This window comes from Lygodium microphyllum, chromosome 14 (assembly GCF_053477565.2).
Source record: "Lygodium microphyllum isolate KBCC chromosome 14, Lygodium_microphyllum_v1.1.10, whole genome shotgun sequence".
Taxonomy (NCBI): domain Eukaryota; kingdom Viridiplantae; phylum Streptophyta; class Polypodiopsida; order Schizaeales; family Lygodiaceae; genus Lygodium; species Lygodium microphyllum.
The window spans coordinates 143,978,078-143,984,268 of NC_141148.1; the positions used below are offsets into that span (position 1 = coordinate 143,978,078).

The 6,191-nt window shown below is 40.4% G+C and overlaps 1 pseudogene; it reads right to left on the minus strand.

Moving 5' to 3' along the window:
* Positions 1-39: 39 nt before the first annotated feature.
* On the minus strand, positions 40-1,670 carry LOC148026196 (uncharacterized; annotated as a pseudogene).
* Between the last annotated feature and the right edge of the window lie 4,521 nt (positions 1,671-6,191).

Consider the following 6,191-nt stretch of genomic DNA (forward strand, 5'->3'; position numbering starts at 1 on the left):
ATAGATGCGATGCATGCATGCATCAAAGGGGCTGTACCACTACCCATCTCCAAAGCCAATCCTCTGGGGAGGACAAAGAGCCTCTAAAAAGCATTGCACAAATCCGACACTCCGCTGCACACATGATCTAAAATGTGTCTCCTCGCCAGCTTCGAATACCCTCGTAGTATCTGGAAAATAGTGACGAATGACAAGCCGCGAGAACTCCACACCATGATCATGTCATAATGTGGCACTCTCCTGAAGATGTAAAGAGGCCATGTAGCCTCGACGTTGTAGCATGTAAAGGTAGAAGGCATCCATCTGTTGCACAATAATGAAAAAAAATAGAGACATGTCACAAACTAATCAAGAACAACAAAGAACCAAGAAAACTGAGTGTACAATAACCATGTCAAATACCTCTACGGCAATACCCTCAATCGTAACATCATCCATGAAGTCTAAGTCCTCAACTATGAATCTACGCACAATCTCTAGCTCACACCGTGGGGCATATTTCTCCACCCACGAGGGAGAGTCCCCAGGCAGAAATAAATACATTTTAAACATTGACAATTACCTAACAATCTTATTCTCAAGTACCTAACAATCCTCTTTACATATTTTTGACTCCAAGAATCACCTGAAATGGAGGCAAGGCAAACAACCCATCATGAGTCCACCAAACAAGCTGCTCGCACTCCAAGTCCATGCCGAATATGATCCTCCGACATCTTGTTCCATAATGGAACACCGTCTCATCCATGCGTAGAATCCATGGTAAGATCCAAGCGCACAAAGTCAGCAGCCCATGCCACCGTCTTTTTCTTTTTCTTATACTCCACCCCCAATTTATTGATTTCAGAAGAAAATGTATGGATCTTTGCATAATCCTCATTTCTAATAGAGGATGCAAAATCCTTACCCATAGAAATATAATCTCCACATCCAAATGAAAAGATAGAGCGATCCAAAGAAGCCCCCCTTGTATGGACAAGAGTGGCACATATTCTTTTTGGGATGGTGGTCTAGGACGTGAGGATGGACCTAAATACAAAACAAGCATAACATACAAAACAATCACGACAATTATAATGAATGAACAACGAGCATAACATACAAAACAATCGACTTGCGTATATCCATAAAAAGAAGCATACCACTATGAAAGCTACCATGCATACCAACATCGAGTGGTGGTGAATTGTCATCAACAAAAATTTCATGATCTAAAACAAAACAAACAAAGAAACATGAATCTTTATTTTACAAGGAAGGTATATAAAGTATCCAACATAGAGACATGAATATGCAAAGTGAAATAAGTAAAAGTCACATGTACTCTGTGTCCTCTCTGTGTCTCACTAATTTGAGCTTGCTTGCCCTTTTGAGCTTGCTGGCCTCTTTGAGCATGCTCACCCCTTTGTGCTTCCTTGCCCCTTATTTGATCACCTTCAAAACCACTTCTTTGTTAGGAAAGTAAAGCTTAAGGAAAGAGAGGAGACAATTGTGGAAGCCACTTTACCTTGACTCAGACAGCCACCGTTTGCACCCTTTCCCTTTGATTTTTGCCATTCCTCAAACTTAGCTTTCTCACTTGGCAATACATGGGGTGAGGGCATGTCAATCCACCAAGGGCATGTCTCAATCTCAAATGGTGAGAGACCAATCATATTCTCCCCATACATAGCGAACTCTTTGTTAGTGATATCCACCCATGTTTTACAAGCCTTGGGCAAATCAATAAGCAGCTTGAGGTCTCTCAAGTGCAAAAAATACATGGAATATTCAAAGATAATTTATATGGGTCCCCACAAACTACACACTGCAATGTCAAACAAAAGGCATTAAAATAGAAAACCAACCGATAGAGCAACCGACAAGCGGCTGCATCAAGAAGGGATTGAATAGGTTGATCCTCTTTTTTTTGGACTTTTCTTTAGCACCAATTTTCTTAATGTTGCCAAAAATATGTTTTCTGCCCTTGTATCGTATGGATATGAAGTAACATGAAGAGATGGCTCATCGGGAAAATTATTTGGATGCTTTGTGGTAGCTGCTATTCTTATCTCTTGCTCCAAAGAACGAAGCACATTCTTTTCTATCATGTCTAGCAACAGTTCCCTAGACAACCACCTACAATGATAGAAATAATGAAAGGCACAAAAACATGCAAAGCAAAGACAATTTTTTTCTATGAAGCATAGAGATAAAGCAAGAAAAGTGAAAAACTCTTACACTCTGAACTCTGTGTTTGTTGATGGCATACCATGGGTATTGCGAATAGATCTTGAACTCTCAAGCAATCTCAACCAAGTTATCTTTTTCTTTGCATTGACGGAAGAGATTGCTATCAAATTCAACTTTACAATACCCACAATGGTGTCTGCTCCATCAAATTGAAGAGAAAACAAAGTTTCTCTCCATTCCTTGCCAAAGGGATGGATTGATAATATTCAAAACCTAATAAATATACCAAAACCATTTCATATTAGTAGGAGACAAACACAACAATAATAATTCTAAACAAATCAAACATTGCAATACTTTTTGCATACGATTAGTGTACTTTCATTGCAACTTAATGGATATCTCCTTTTCTTTTAAAGCCCTCTCCTCCGCACTTAGACCTTTTGTCACATCAGCTACTTTGGTCCTTAATTCCTTTTGAAACTCAACCTACAAAACTTTGGGGAAATCATTGCATACCATACTTTCTAATCCTCTTATAACAAGAAAGATCCCAAATATATATCTACCTGGTAAACAAGCTGGGCCAAATCCTCTCTAGCCAATGGATACCATGGGGGTGAAGTCTTTGATTCAAGCTTCTTTTTGGCTTCCAAGGTTTTAGCCACATTACTAGGTTGCTCTCGCAAGTAGGATTTAATGTCACACTCACAAATATTTGCAGCATTGACCAATGTATCCTTCAGATTTGTGACTATGACTGCATGCACATTCAAGCTTCCAAAAAATAAAATAAAATAAAATAATACAGATGCATTTAATGAGAAGGATCACATGTGCATTGTGTTTTGAGAGGAACTTACTCATTCATGCGAAGAAGGCCAACAAGCAAGGAGACTTCACTGAGTCTAGTTGGATCAACAATAGTGCTAAAGACCCTCAAACGCCATTCTTTATCATCTTTATATTTCTCTGTAAAGAGCTCCATCCAAGCCATTGTGCGATGGTTCCCCTCCCACACATAGAACATTTTATTGGAAAGAAAAGACAGCCCCTTCTTGGTTTTCAAATCCTTCTCAAACTCTTTATCTATAGCTTGTCAGTGGGCATCCCATGAAGCCCTCATCTCACTTATCACTTGAATTGCAACACCCAAAGGGGAGACAATGGAGACAATGAAAATACCCTTCTCTGGACAGTAAGTCTCACCCTCTAAGGCTATTTTGAGTAGCAAAGTGTCACTTCTCAAACCTTGAACCCTAGGGTATGGAAACATCCTACAAAGGGGAATGGGTGGGCACCTTGAAACATCTAAAACCTTGCATTTAGCCAATACATCTCCACCTTTCATAATTTCCACCACCTCATTTTCCCCTTGCTCTTCTTTCTCACTACACATGGATTGCATAGTGCTACTAGCGGGTTTAGACAATACTTGTTATTTTTGTCTTCTTTTAGAAACCTAGGAACATTTGAAACATAGAACTTAGAAACTGGCAAACTCAATCTAAGCAACATAAAATATTCCCTAGAAAAAGCATACAAACAAGAACCTGGATAGGAGAGAAATCATTGCCGCCACTCTCATCTGCTATAGGACTAGATGTGCACACTCCTTTCTCCTTGCTCGTTGGCTGAATTATAAATCATTAGTTCACATAGAAATATTAAGAAATCATTAGTTCACATAGAATCATTAGTTCACATCGTTGGCTGAATTAAGAAATCTTACTGTAAGAGACCCGAACGCCCTATGCTTTTTTGCTTGTTGTCTCTTTCGTGGAGGCATGATTATTCCCTAACATTTCACATAAGATTATATTGGTGTCAAAAAAGTAAGATCATGGCCCTCTACACTCACACCACTCTTCTCTTAGTGCTCTCTCTCTCTCTCTCTCTCTCTCTCTCTCTCTCTCTCTCTCTCTCTCTCTCTCTCTCTCTCTCTCTCTCTCTCTCTCTCTCTCTCTCTCTCTCTCTCTCTCTCTCTCGCGTCACACACACACACACACACACACACACACGTGCGTGCGCCCGCGCTTGGCCTCTTACACACACACTAGCACCAAGGGCAAGAAAGCCCATGTCTGTGGCCTTAGCTTCTTGCCACCAAGGGAAAGAAAGCCCATACAATTTTGATGCTAATGGGATCGAGATCACTATTGAGGTTTGGTTTGCTTCTTTCCCTCAAAAGGATAGAGATCACTACTAATGCTAATAAGGAAAATGGGTTCATAGTCCCAACCCATTTTCCTCTTTTACACACACCATACACACACACATTGAAGAGAAGAATAATGTGCAAGTGAGTCCAATGCAGTGGTCTAAACACATTGAAGATAAGAATGTTGTTGAATTCCCCAAAAGTTCCTCCAAGTAGTGGTCCACACACACACACACACACACACACACACACACACACACACACACACACACACACACACACACACACACACACACACACACACACACACACACACACACACACACACACACACACACACACACACACACACACACACACACACACACACACACACACACACACACACACACACACACACACACACACACACACACACACACACACACACACACACACACACACACACACACACACACACACACACACACACACACACACACACACACACACACACACACACACACACACACACACACACACACACACACACACACACACACACACACACACACACACACACACACACACACACACACACACACACACACACACACACACACACATCAAAAACTTAAGAGAAAATAGACTTTAATCAAGTGGCACGAGATGGAGAGAATAAATTGAGAAATCCTATCCAACTCCAATGTCCACTCAACAAAAACACCTTAATAATGTGAGTGCAAATACAAATGTGTATACCAATTGGCCACAGGGTGAACATTTAAAAAAACTAAAAATTTTGCACCTAATCTGTCAAGGACCTACTTCCTTGTTCACTACCAGGACATCTACAGTGGTAGAGCCAGATGAACAATGCTTTTACAGTGATTAACTAAAACTGAACAGTTGAGTTTGCCACCACCATTCCTGCCCCAAACATTGGACACTGCAGAATATTGTTCTTCGTAGAGGATAGCAAGCTGGAGATGATCTAATAGCATCAATCTATGCTTACGCAATAATTTGAGGCTTTCTTTTTGTTTCTCAAACATAGTGCTTTTCACTGGGTCAACATGCTTTGTGTGCATGCAGCACCATTTTCCTTGAATCAAGGATTTCTGACTTCTTGTAGCAAGTCCAACACTGCCTTTCTCTCAGGAATGCTTGGAATGGCTCCCTTTTCATGAACACATAGAGATGCTGCAATAATTGCATGGTTTTGTAACTCACTCAGTCTGATAGTTACCACAAACCTAGAACTACAAAATTTTCGACCTACCCTGAAGTATCTTGCATTCACAAACATGCACTTAGCACACACTAATATTCCTGAAAGTATTCAGATTCTAAGCAAACATAGCACATCTACAAGCTTCGTGTAATAAAAGCAGCTGCATCATGACTCAGTATTGATATAATTCTCCTCATTTGGGCCTTACCAAGGATTGTTAGCTGTATTTTCCATAGCCATACATATATGTTGAAGTGCTGCTCAAATGCTTACAATAAACATAAAGTGATGCACTCATTACCCTCCAAATATCTGAAGGTCAGCTAATTTCTAGTAAAAACAATTGGCATTTCAATAGATCATAATGGGATATATACCATTCCATTAGGATACTTGTAATGCATAGGTGTAGAAAAACGAAATTGCAGACATAAGCATATACATACATGTATCGGAGCATGTACGATGAGCTTAGATGTCTCTACCCTTATATATAAAGTGCAGCCCCAGAGAAGCTGAGAATGTAAGTACCGAGAATCTTTCCACGATGAGCTTAGATGTCTCTATCCTCCTCTGGTTGGCGAGTCGACACACACTAGCACCAAGGGCAAGAAAGCCTGTGTCTGTGGCCTTAGCTTCTTGCCA